At 46.1% G+C, this 13319-nt stretch overlaps 1 non-coding gene across 1 annotated transcript; it reads left to right on the top strand.

The window, feature by feature from the left end:
* The first annotated feature begins 379 nt into the window (after positions 1-379).
* On the top strand, positions 380-520 carry LOC120095435 (small nucleolar RNA SNORA48). The gene has a single exon (XR_005490907.1). It is a non-coding gene; the product is annotated as a small nucleolar RNA SNORA48 (small nucleolar RNA).
* Positions 521-13319: the final 12799 nt, after the last annotated feature.

Raw genomic sequence — 13319 nt, 5'->3', positions numbered from 1 at the left:
GCACAAGTTGAGAGAGTTTCCGCTCTCAGTGGATTCAGTACAGTGATACTTGTTCAATGGAACAATAGGGACAATCGTTGACTCCGTGAGATGCTTTCTAATGATTACAATAGCAAAGAAATAAAATTAGTCCTGTGGAGCATACACACAGTGGGATATTATCCAAGCATCAGTAATCGAATTGTGCAGTTTGCAGGAAAATGAATGGAACTGGAGAATTACAGTAAACAAGGGAATTGCAGCCAAGTGTGTTGTCTCTCACATGTAGATCTTAGCTTCTGATTTTCTATGTATGCATATCGATGGGAGGGTTATGAGCGTAGGAACTAGAGAGCGACCTAGGAAAAAGAGAAAATTACTTTCATTAGAAAAGTGGCCTACCCCCAGGCAACGGGCAAGGAGACACCTTGGTGGTGCTGCTCCTATATCAGTCAGGGGCAGAGCAGATGGCCGTCCTTTGTTCATCCTAGCTTGATGCCTGGCTTGGTGACCAAAGCTGGATTATGCCTAGGACACATAAAAACCAAATCAAATCCAGGAGTGCAACATGGGAGGAGGAGGAAGACAGGCAGACCTTTGGACCACCATGCCACCCACAGACACACAGCACACAGCATAGGCAGGCCTTAGATACCCATTTAGATAGCCATGCAGGGCAGACTGAGGATGTCACCTAGGGGCCTACAGTCCACGTGGCCAGCCTGCAGCAGAGCCACCACAAAGTGTGAGTATGGGGTGGTCAATGGGAGAGAGTGGAGCAGCTTGAGCATGATGGAGAGATGGACCTGGAGACTCAAGGGTGGAGAGGAGTCATTTGTTATGAGTGGACCGTGGTGAGGTCCCAACCTAAGTTGCCAGGTCAGAGGTAATGTCCATGGCTCATTACCTTGAAAGAATATGGGGATTCCCTGGCCAAGGCAGATGCTGGGGAACCACACGGATGGCCAATGGCTGTGCAGAGCTAATCCTACCCCTCACTGGCCAAGGAACTCTGGAGAACTGGCCCCACCTCCCACTAGCAGCAGCTTTTGGGAGAGTGGGCCCTGTTCCTCTCCTAGGCAGCACAGTAGAGCTGGCCTTGAAGATGGGGATGTGGGCAAGCTGTCCCCAAGGCCATGAGTGTGGGAGGACTGACTCCAGCAGTCGAGAAAGCCACTCACATGGTCGTGAGCTCTGGAGAGCTAGCCCTGCCTCTTATTAGCTGCAGTGTTCCGGGAGAGCAGGCCCTATACCTCGCCTGGACAGCACAGCAGAGCTGACTTGGGGGGGGGGGTGCGGGTGAGCCATCAAGAGCACAGGAGAACTGGTCCCATGACCCATGTGCCATGAGATGACACAGGGGTGATGCCCTCCCCTTCCTCCCCTTGCCACCTGTGGAGAGTTGGCCACAAGGGCATGAGAGCAGGACAGCTAACCCCGTTCCTTCGCTGGCTGCAGCACTCAGGAGAGCAGTGGGCCCTGCACCTCACCTGGGCAACCCAATGGAGCTGGCTGTAGAGACATGGGTGTGGTGAGCTGTCACCAAGGGCAAGAGAACAGAAGTGCTGACCCTGCTTCCTGCCGGTGGCTGCAGTAGGTGGCCTAGCTGGAGCAGTGCAGGACAACTGGCTTTGTCAGTTCAAAGAACAGGAAAGCTGGTGTGCTGACCAGCTCATCTACCATCCAGGCCCAGAGCCATGGCGCTGAGCTGGCCCATCCCAAAGTCTTTATCATCAGCGAGTGGTTGGGACACACGAAAGGGCCAGACTTGATGATCCAAACTGCAGGATCTCCATGACACAGGGCGACAACAGGATAATTGGTAGGTGTCCAGGTGAGGATCCAATACCAATACTGATGGTGTCACAGAAGCCGGAGACCTGGACCCAGGCCAATGACTCATTGTAATGAGTATTTGCAAGCGGAGATGCGTGGACAGAGGAATGTACTGTGGGACACTCTGTGACACACTACAGCTTGCATGGTGAGATCTTGTCTATGTTTTGGGGTTGTTTGGACCTTTTTTATTTGGGGGAAAGGTTGCAAGAGTCAAGGGCATTTATGAGGTGACGGGGAAATGAGCAGGACTGGGGTTCTGCATTTATGAGGACTGGGGGAAATGAGCATGATGTGAAACTCACAGAGAATCAATAAAAGTTTTTCTTTTAAAAAAAGAAGGTGAAAGAAAGAAGAAAAGAAAATTGGCTCATAGCTCATAGCAGCTGGTGTTATTTAAAACCGAAAATGCTATGAAGGTTGGAGTAACACCTTGACCTCTCATGAGATCTTAATTTTCTGCACATGTTCCGGGAGGAACTGCTGTTAAAGTTGACCCCCTCTCCTGGTGACTATTTCTACTGAATGTCATTTTTATCTTGATCTGAATGCTTTGTATCTTCCACTGGGTTCCACTATGTCAATTAAAATCTGCTAATAGATTTAAAAAAGCCTTTCTAGGTGACTACTGTGCTTCTGGTAGCAACCACACAACGGCCTTACACCTTCTATTCCCTATGACTCACTTCTGGGATGTCAAAATGTTTGTTTAAACCTGACCCTTAGACTCTCAAAAAGAAGCTATTTTCCTTTTTAACAAAAATGTCCCTTTATATCCACTCTGAGATGCCGTCTCGTGGCACATTAAGCTGTAACCATGCCCTGCAATTACTTTTCTGGCATAATTTAGAAAACAACTCAGAGTATCCCTACATCCAAGGCTCTGGGACCTCTTAGCTGTGAGAAGGATGTCAGGTGCCCCACTAGGCTCACTAGACTTGTACACTAGCCTGTCTCTTTAAGCTTACCCCAGATGGCATTCTTGATGCCAAGCACAAGCACCCATTCACCCTTGAGCTTCTCCACATCATCCATGCCTCCACCTGGCAATCCTGCTCCTACTTCCTCCCGTTCAACGTTTCCATCTCCATCTCTCCCTCTCCTCCCCTCACAGAGTCACATTAGAATCTCCTATATGAAACGGAGGAGACAATTCTCCTCAGAGGACAGCCTTTCCCTTCATGAGATGGTTAAGGGGACTTTGGTACCATCTGGTTACATGTCCCCTTCTCTGTGTCTCACCAGCCCCAAATACAATCCGATGTGGTCATTTAGCCAGAATCCCTATATTTTCTTTCAGGAATTCAGAAGACCCACTGTGGCTTTTGGCCTAACCTGACAAGACACCTGTATCACCCTCACTGCCTGCTGCACACATATGAAATCCCGAGGCTGATCTTCAGCATAGATGGGTTGATGGGTTCATTCCTGTAACCTAGTTACAGCCAAACTCCTTTGGTGTGCCTGGTTTGGAATCTCATACCAAACCACTGACATAGGAAGTGATGGGGGACAGACCTGCCAAGTCCATTTTAAAGGCCACTGCTGTAACAGATAGTGGGGATAACACATGTAACTCCAGACTCAGATCAGCCTGGATGCACATTTTATAAGCCAACCCTCTTCAAACTTTAAACAAAAGCTTCAAATACTACACCAGAAGCCCTAAGACCTTCTTCCCACTTTATGAGGCATGGCCTTCAATGTCTATAAGAGACCCCGAGAACGAGAAAGGCCAAATGGAAGTGGAAAGAGATAAACAGCAAGGGAGGCTTCTGCAGCAGCTGTCCTGCCCCACGCATCTCAGGAGGTCCTAGAGCTCCATCTAGTGTCTTTGTGCTTCGGTCTCGGGGAGTGGAGCAGGCCAAGGCCAAGGCCAATTTCCTGCCACTGTGGTCCACCAAGAATGCCCAAAGTCCCATGATAGTCTAACAGAGAAGAAGGAAGTTTTCCAGTCATAGAACAAAGAACAGATTACAGAGGAAAAATCACAGAACCCTGTGTACTTTACAAAGAAACACTAGATCAGTGGGAGGGCTCAGAGGGTAAAGGTGTTTGCTGCCAAACCTGACAGCCTGAGTTTGATACCACTTAGTGGTAGGAGAGAGCCAATTCCCAAGTCCCCTGACTCAGACGTGTGTGTGTGTGTGTGTGTGTGTGTGTGTGTGTGTGTGTAGGGTGGCGGTGGCATGCACATTCACATGTACCCAAATATACAATAATAACTTTTAAAACCTTTTAAAAAAGGGGCTCCCGTGAGATCATATCTAATCTGCGAAGTAGGGAACCACTGGAAGGGGGGAATCTCCCTTTCCTGGTTTGTGTGGGAAGGCCAGCCTCCATCTAAGGACCCCATACTCTGGCCAACGAAGATCAGCAATACAGTACTTGCCTGTCATGTGTGAGGTTCTAGATTTGATCTGCAGAAATGGAAGACAGTGTGGAGGAGGAGGTGGAGGAGGAGGAGGAGGAGGAGGAGGAGGAGGAGGAGGAGGAGTAAACAAAAGAGGAACCATAAGTTGAATGATGTCTAAGCTGGATGGTGTCTGCTTACTTAATGGTTGACTATATTTCTTTTTATATATTTTTGCAGTGCTGAGGATAGAACCCAGGGTCTCACTCATGCCAAGCAAATACTTTTGCCAGTGAACCACGCCCTAGAAAAGATGCTTAAAAGTCTATTTCATCTGGAAAGAGATTCAAATAAGTACTTCTTAAGATTTTATTTGATTTTTAATTATAATTAGGTATATGTGTCTATCATATGTATGTATAGGTATCCCTGGAGGACAGAGGTGTCAGATCCCCCTGGAGCTGGAGTTAACCGCTGAACCATCTCTCCAGCCACAAGTATGCATTTCATGGTGGAAAAAAAAATGTTCTCAACAACAATTTGAAAGGACAACTGTTGTGATAGTTGCTCAAAGGAGCGAAGTATGGAAATTTTTGTTTTTGTTTTTAAAAAGGTTTTTAAAATTATTATGTATTTGGGTACACATAGGTGTGTGTGCTGCCACATATATGTGAGTCAGAGGACTTGGGAATTGGCTCTCTCCTGCCACCAAGTGGGCCCCAGGCATCAAACTCAGGCTGTCAGGTTTGGCGGCAAGCACCTCTACCCTCTGAGCCCTCCCGCTGTTTCTCTTGTAAAGTACACAAGGTTCTGTGATTAGCCCTCTGTAATCTGTTTGTTCTTTCTATGGCTTGAAAACTTCCTTCCAATCTATTAAACTATCTTTACACTGTTACCAGTTCTAACAAAATCCACCAAGGACAATCCCATAGTTCAGATAGTTCACATTCAGAGACACTGTTTCAACTTCTGTACTGCACGTGAGACTCCTTACCAATGAAACCCAGGTCTCCAACACAGGCAAAGACCTAGGGATGGATTCCATGGTGGGCACATGGGGGAAGTGGCCCAGGGAGAGGCAGCAGGCTGGCAGGACCAAGGGATGCCGAGTGTAGGAAAACTTAAATGAAGCAGTGCTTGTGCACCACCGCCCCCCCCTCCCCGGGAGCTGAGGACCGAACCCAGGGCCTTGTGCTTGCTAGGCAAGCGCTCTACTACTGAGCTAAATCCCCAGCCCCACTTTTTTTCTTGATAGATTTAGTCAAACAGGATTTGTGGACAGGGAGTTAACACGGTCCCGAGCTGGGAAATAGACTCAGGTCCTGTTTCCCCAGAAACTACAAAGTAAAATCAAATGTGGGGTGATCTGTTTAAGAACCCTTTATCTGAAGCTCCGCATGTGGTCCCTTCTCCACTTCAAGGACCTTTTTACAGCCTCACGGATAGGTCAGCCACTAAGCTTTCTGTGAACTTATGGTTTTGAAGATCAGTGTGTGTCTATACAGAAATCAGGTTCAAAGCAGTTCTGTAGGTTCACAGTCTCATAAAGCACTGCTGAGTAAGCACAGCCTTTGGGAATGGTTTCCAAGGCAACGCTGGCTCTAAGCTAGCAGGCACCGCATGCCCAGTTGGTTTAGAAGCTGCTCCCTGCACAGCCCTAAGGTCCTTCCGTGTTTCCCCTTGCATCATCATCCTTCTTCCGTCTTGAGTGCCACTAGGTTGCCTTGTCTTTCATTGAGAAAACTGGTGACATCAAGATGAACTCATTCTCCTTGGACCCACAAAAATCAAAGCTGGAAGCTATGGAGGTAAAGGGTCATCTGTCAAGAGTTTTGTGACGACTCAGAAGAGGGTTCTACACATATCTCATGGGTTACTAGCCTCATGAATGTGCACAGGTTTCTGTAATGATGATCACCTCTGACATTCCTTAAAGCTGCAACAATTGAAAGGGGACGCTCTGAAGAGAATACTTGCCCACAAATAGCATCTCAGTGTGATGCTAGCCCCTGCCTTTGATCCCCGTCTTGGTGAGTGTTCTGTTGCTGCAGAGACACCATGACTGCAGCCACTCATATAAAAGGAAACATTTAACTGGGGCCGGCTTACAGTTCAGAGGTTTAGTCCGTTGCCATCATGGTGGGAAACATGGTGGCATGCAGGCAGACATGGTGCTGGAAAGGTAACTGGGAATTCTACATCTGGGTTTGCAGGCAGCAGGAAGAGAAAGCCACACTGGGCTTGGCTTGATCATTTGAAACCTCAAAGCCTGTCCCAGTGACAAACTTCCCCCAACAAGGCCATGACTCCTAACAGCATCATTCCCTATAAGCATATGGGTGGGGGGGGGCATTTTCTTTCAAACTACCACAGTCTCTGAGATCAATGAATCTGCATCTAAGTACCCATAGGTTCATTTTGTCCTTTTTCCTTTCCGATGCTGAGCTCAAACCTAGGGCCTCAAAACAACATAATATACCTCCCCCCAGCCCCTGTCGCCATTCAGGCTTGAAAACCCTTCCCTTGATTCAATTTCCTTGCCCACGCCCATCACTTCCCGATATGCAGGTGTCTCTGCTACTTCCAAATAGAAGCCCTTTGGAGAGTGCCTCTAGCTGTTATTCAGACTGGTGCCCTTTCTGCTCTTGGCTGTAAGTGGTGTCATAAGAGACACTTAGAAGCTGCTTCTCTACGAACACCTGCTCCCCGCTGGAGCCAACAAGCCAACAAAAACATGACTTAAAAGTCTGGTCCCTCGGCCTTCATTCTGAACCTGCCGCCTTTACTTTAGGTCGGGCACTCGCTCGATTTCAATAGGATGTTAAACACTAAAGGAGCCTCTCTCTTCCTAACCCATCTCATGGCCCTCCTAGGCTGAAGACAGAAATAAGCCATGGTCCTAAACCTGAAGCCAGCGTGGATTTCAGGAAAAATAGACCCTCTTAGGAACAAACCACCTGTCTTAGGGTTTTACTGCTGTGAACAGACACTGTGACCAGGGCAACTCTTATAAGGACATTTACTTGAGGCTGGCTTACAGGTTCCTATCATCAAGGCAGGAACATGGCAGCATCCAAGCAGGCATGGTGAAGCAGGTGCTGAGAGTTCTACATCTTCATCTGAAGGCTGCTGGGAGAAGACTGGCTTCGAGGCAACTAGGATGAGGATCTTAAAGCCCACCCACAGTGACACACCTACTCCAACAGGGCCACACCTTTTAATAGTGCCACTCCCTGGGCCAAGCATATACAAACCATCACAACGCCCTCCAGGAGGCGATGGCAAAGCTATATCCTGGAGCAGGAGTGTTCATCTCGTAGGGACCATTGGTCCTCTCAGGCAATGACAATAAAGAGCAGACTGATAGTTTATTAGACTACCATGACAGACCAGAGCTGAGACAATGACCAGCTGGGGCTTTGTCAGCACTGCCTCATCATCTGTGTCGTTCCCTCTCCTCCAGCCCTTCCACTTAAACCCAAGGCCCAGGTTGGCACACTACAGATGAATTAAAGAACCCTTTTGTCCCTCTTTCAGATGCACACTTATTACATTTCCTTTCTCCAATTTCCACATGCACTGTTCCTTTACTTGGTAATAGTGGGAGGCAGAGCCATGCCTAGCTTCTGTCCCCAAACTCTAGTCACAGTGTCCATGGCAGACAGACAAACCAGGCTCACCAAGTGGTGTCAGTCTCAACGCGCTCTTTATCATGAGCTAAATGAGAACACCAGGGTCCAGAGAGTCAGCACTGCACTCTGAAGAGATGTCACAGATCATTCATAAGCTGGCCATTCTGGATCCGTGTCCAAATGTCCACACTTGCACCCTGCAGATGTCCAAGGATATGTTGGTCTGGTTGGCCTACACAAGAGGCTACTTACAAAATGAGAAGAAAAGTCCAGCTGGAAGGGAGACTTGGAGGAACTCCTGAGTGTACATGGAACCTCACAGCCTGTGTGCTGGTAAGCCCTAACTCTGGAGCCTCCCAGCAGCCTCTGGGCACTGTATGCCCATCTGGTAACTTGGAGATCCCAGGTTCTTGGCAGTCTTGCCTGCTGGATCCCAATCATCAACAAGTATCTGCCTGGGCTGTGGTTCTGTACACATAATGATGGAACTACTTGCCTGCTGTGGTTTTTATGTCATGGATCCCATAGTGTCAAGGAGGAAATAGTTACACCAACCCAATCCTTGGACAGATTGTGCAAATCACCCATCCATCCCCCTTACCAATAGCTCCCAGCAGTTCATTCTCAGAATGACAAGATCTGAAGATGCGTCAGTGTGTTCTCTGGGTGTCTGCCACACCCAACCACAGTAGTCAATGGTTACCTATGGTGTGTATTCTCTGCCTTATCTGTCTGTCGCCCATGTGCAGGGATGCTCAATCTCCTCCATACTGCTCTGGTGTTAGTGTTTGTGCTACATATGTGAGCTACCGATCACTGGAGATCTTTCAGTGTAACTAGGGACCTGAAGGTTTAATATGCTTTTAACATGTTCTGTCTTTTCCGTTTTATTACTTGCTAATGGAAGGACATTTTTGTTGTTGTATTTTTATATTTTGTTTTTTTTTTCAAGACAGACTTTCTCTGTAGCCCTGGCTGTTCTGGAACTCATTTTGTAGACTCAGCTGATCTCAAACTCAGATATCTTGCCTACCTTTGCCTCCCAAGTGCTGGGACTAATAGAAGACATATTTAACAGCCCTCTGGTCACCATTGGTCCTGTGCATTCTAGCCACCACTACTTATTTTTAAATTACATTTTCTTTATTTTTCCCATGTGTGTGTGCATGCTTGTGTGATGGTGGGGGGCAGAGGCAGTAGACTCAGTAGGCAGGGGCAGGGGCAGGGGCAGAGGCAGAGGCAGGCAGATCTCTGTGAGGCCAGTGTGGTCTACTCAGTGAGTTCCAGACAGACCTATACAGCGAAGAAAAAATAAAAAAAAAATAAAAAGTACTAGGATGAGAGAAAGAAAAGGCATAGAAATATGAGAGGGAGAGGCCTGTGAGATGTGCCTGCAGGGCAAAGAATGCCTCATGGGAAACCGGATGGAGAAATGAGCTCTGCAAGACCCACCTAAGCAACATACAAAAGGCCAAACTAACATGGGACTTATGTATGAGTGGAACCTCCATAACAGAACGCAGGAAACAAAGAGAACACTTACATTGCTGGCACAGCCTTGCTGAGTGGAAAGGGAGGGTCCTCTGTCAGATCCCTCTGGATCTAGCAGGTTCTGTAGGGGAGGTATGAGTGGGAGCCTTGGGCTCTGTGGCCTCAGTGTTGTTGGAACTTTGCAGTGTGGTATGTAAGTCCTTTCCTGTTAGTTCCTTCAGCCCCCTGAGCTCTATGGTGTCTTTACGTCCTGCATGTCTATGTACAAGAGGGTTGTTGGCATGTGTTTTGTGCTATTTTATTAGGTTCTTATATGCACCACCCTTCTCTACCCTTTTTCCACCCTAATTCCTTCCAATTCCCCAACATGGGTAGGAGATAAAGAAGGTTAGAGGAGAAATGAGGCACAGACCTCTTTAGACTACTTCCTGCTGACTGGAGTCATTGAGTTTCTTGGGGCAAGTCCCATCTTCATAGTCAGGATATCTAATTTCTTCTTCTCAGCTCTTTGCTCATGACCACTTGACAAACTGCAGGAACAATGACCAGTGCAGCACAGTGCAGCACAACACAACAGCAGAACAGCCACCACCGACACCTTCTCGGAGTTTGCTTGGCCCCTCTCTGGCATTTACACCCTCTGAAAAGTTCCCAGAATTCCAAACATAAACTATCTGGGCAAAAAATCCCACCCCTCCTAGAGCACAAGACAAATCATAGTCACCTGCTGTGAAGCAGCCTCTTACACCACACCTGTGATTAAAAAAATAATAATAACTGGGTTTTTAAAGAAACCAATTCTCATTATAGAGAGTTCTTTCTCACGACAGATCCTATTTCTTGCATTTTCTGCTCAATCTTCCTGGGTAGCTGTATTTGTATTATACCCATACAACCAGGTTTCCAGTTCTTCCTTCCCCAAATATAACTCATTGTTTCCTTCTTGTACTGTTCTAGCTAACACTTCTGGTGTTTTAATGAGTAAGAGTGGAGAGCACAGCCACCCTTGCCTTGGTCCCAGTTGTAGTAGAAATGCTTTCAGGTTTCCCTCCATTTACTATGATGTTGGCAATAGTTTTGTCTTGTGTGGCCATTGCTGAGCTGCACCTTTCCCACTTTCTTCAGGACTTTTTTTGGGGGTTGGGAGGAGCAATGTTGGGTTTTATCAAAGCTTTTCAACATCTATTCAAATGATTATGTGATTTCTACCTCTGAGTCCATTTATATGATGTGTTATATTTATTGATTTGTGGATGTTGAGCCATTTCTGGAATGATGTCGACTTGATTGTAGTGCATAAGTTTTTGGATGAGCTCTTGAATTTGGTTTGCATTTTTTTTTGCTGATAATTTTTTGTGTTTTTCATCAGGGAGAGGAGATTGTCTTAGGCTCTCTCTCTCTCTCTCTCTCTCTCTCTCTCTCTGTGTGTGTGTGTGTGTGTGTGTGTGTGTGTGTGTGTGTGTGGTTATCTAGTTTTGAAATAACTATAATACTAATAGTGGTTTTGTAAAAAGAATTCGTACTTTATGGGATAGTTTGAGAAGCTATCTAATTAGTTCTTTGAGAGTCATGTAGAATTTATGGTCCTGGACTTGTGTGGTTCTACTTTCTGTGTGCTGCAAGTGTGCAGCCTGGAGAAGTCAGGGCAAAGTCCCAAACCTGAGTCCTTAGCCATGTTTCCCTTTGGGGCGGCTGACTCTGTCCACTACACACCAGACTGGAAAGAGAAAGTGGAGTCTGAGACAAATGCAGTGGTCCTTGGTCTCCTTTCTGGGTACCTGGGCTCCAGCAATGTACCACCTGGACAGGAAGTCAGGAATGGGGATCTGCAGTCCATCTTTCCCTGTCAGGGTGTCTGCTCACCAGGCAAGAAGGGAGAATGCAAAGCCCAAGAAGAACAGGATCCAGTCTGATTGGGAGGGGAGGAAGACGAGAAAGACCTTAATGTCACAGCTCATCTAGGCGAAGGCCTTCCCTGCGGTAATCTTTAATGAAGCACCTCTCTGAGAGAACCTTAGTTTGTTCAGGTTGCTTTACTGGGGGTAGATGTGGACACACACACTTTATTCGGGGTGAACCAGGGATTATATACTTTTGGGGGGAAGGCCATGAGAATATGCATGAAGGATGATCATTAGCTGAAGGCTAAAGCTCGTTAGATACCTCATTAACATGGAGAAGAACTCCAGGGGCTATGACTGAGTGACTGTGATCCTCTTAGTTGGTGGTCTCAGAACGGGCAAGAGGGCCTGGGAGCGGGCAGCTGCACTCCTAATGTCTCCGATCTCAGATTACTGGGATTTGAGCACACGTTGATAGCCCAGTAGCGACATCCCACATGCCCTTCAGACTTATTGTTTACTTTTTAATTATTGTTTCTTTTTGTTGTTGGTTCAGTCTTGTTCCAATTTCAATTTTTGAATTATTTCTTTTATCTTGGCTTAATTGTGGTAGGCCATATGTATTGAGAAATTCACTGAATCATTGTAGATTTTCAAATGTAGCAGAATCTGTGTCTGTGTTTGTTTATTTATTGTTGTGTCTGTATGTGCATATATACAAGCATGCTGTGGCTTGCCAGTAGAGGTCAGTGGACAATTTTGTGGAGTCAGTGCTCTCTTGTCACCTTTAAATGGCTTTCAGGACCCAGCTCCAGTTGCCAGCTTGTGTGCCAGGTGACATTACTCACCAGTAGATTTATTTTTAGTGTTTTGAGGATTCTTTATACTGATTTCTAGAGTGACTGCACAAATTGGCACTCCCCACTAACAGTGAACAAGGGTTCCTCTTTCTCTAGGGCTTTGACAGCATCTGTTGTCAAGTCGTTTTGCGGTCTTAGCCATTCTGACAGAGGTGAGATGAAATCTCAAAGTCATTGTTTACGTTTGTGTTTCTCTAATGGCTAAGCATGATGAACACTTGATTTATTTCTTGGCCATTTTTATTTTTTCTATTGAGAATTCTCTGTGTAGATTCCTAGCCCATTTTAAAATGTGATCTTTGTCTCTTTGACTCTTGTTGTTGTTGTTGTTGTTGTTGTTGTTGTTGTTAGTTCTTGGCATATCCTGGATGTTCATCCTCGTCAGATGTACGGTTAGCAAAGACTCCTACTGTGGGTTCCTCCTTCACTTGGTGTTTCCCCAGCTTTACAAAACCTTTTTAGTTTTATGAAGTCCCACTTGCCAATTGTTGTTCCTACCCCTAAACTTTATAAAGTTCTGCCCGTGTTTTATTTTCCTGCCAATCTTAACACTTCAGGTTTCAGTATGATGTCTGTGTTCCACCTGGGGCTAATTTTTTTTACGTACATGTAGAAATTGGGGTAATTTCATTCTCTTTTTCCAGCATCGTTTGTCGAATGAGGATGCTGTCCTTTTTCCAAGTGTGGTTTTCTGCCTCTGTCGAATGTCAGATGGCTGTAGTTATGAGTATTCATATTTGGGCCTTCTATTTTGTTCCATGGGTCTGTATAGTCTGGTTTTATGCCAGTAGCACATTGCATTCATTACTGTGGCTCTGTACTATATCCTGAAGTCTGGAACGGCAATTCCTTCAGTATCATTCCTTGTGCTCAGCACTGCTTTGGCTAGCTGCAGTCTTTTCTGGTTCCTATGAATTTTAAGACTTGTCTTCTGGTTCTATGAAGAACGATGTGGATATTTTGATTCAGATTGAATGTATAAAATGGTTTTGGTAGGATGGTCATTTTCATAATTTTAAGTCTACAAATTCATGAACCTGGGATGCCTTTCCATTTTCAAGTGTCTTTCTCTGTCTCTTCCTTCAGAGATTTGAAGTTTTTACTGTAAGGCCTTTTGACCTCCTGGGTTAGGTTTCTCCAAGATATTTTATCCCCTTTGATGCCACTGTAAATGGGTATGTGTCCATGACCACTTTCTCAGTGTGTTTGACGTGAGTGACTAGAAAGGCTATTGTAAGCTGATTTTGTACTCTGCCACTTTAACTGTTGCTGATTATTTCCAGAACTTTTCTGGTGGAGGTGTTTGGAGTCTCTTATGTCTAGTGTC

This window comes from Rattus norvegicus, chromosome 10 (assembly GCF_036323735.1).
Source record: "Rattus norvegicus strain BN/NHsdMcwi chromosome 10, GRCr8, whole genome shotgun sequence".
Taxonomy (NCBI): Eukaryota; Metazoa; Chordata; class Mammalia; order Rodentia; family Muridae; genus Rattus; species Rattus norvegicus.
Note: the sequence above shows the minus strand (reverse complement) of the source record. Positions and strands in the feature narration are given on the sequence as shown.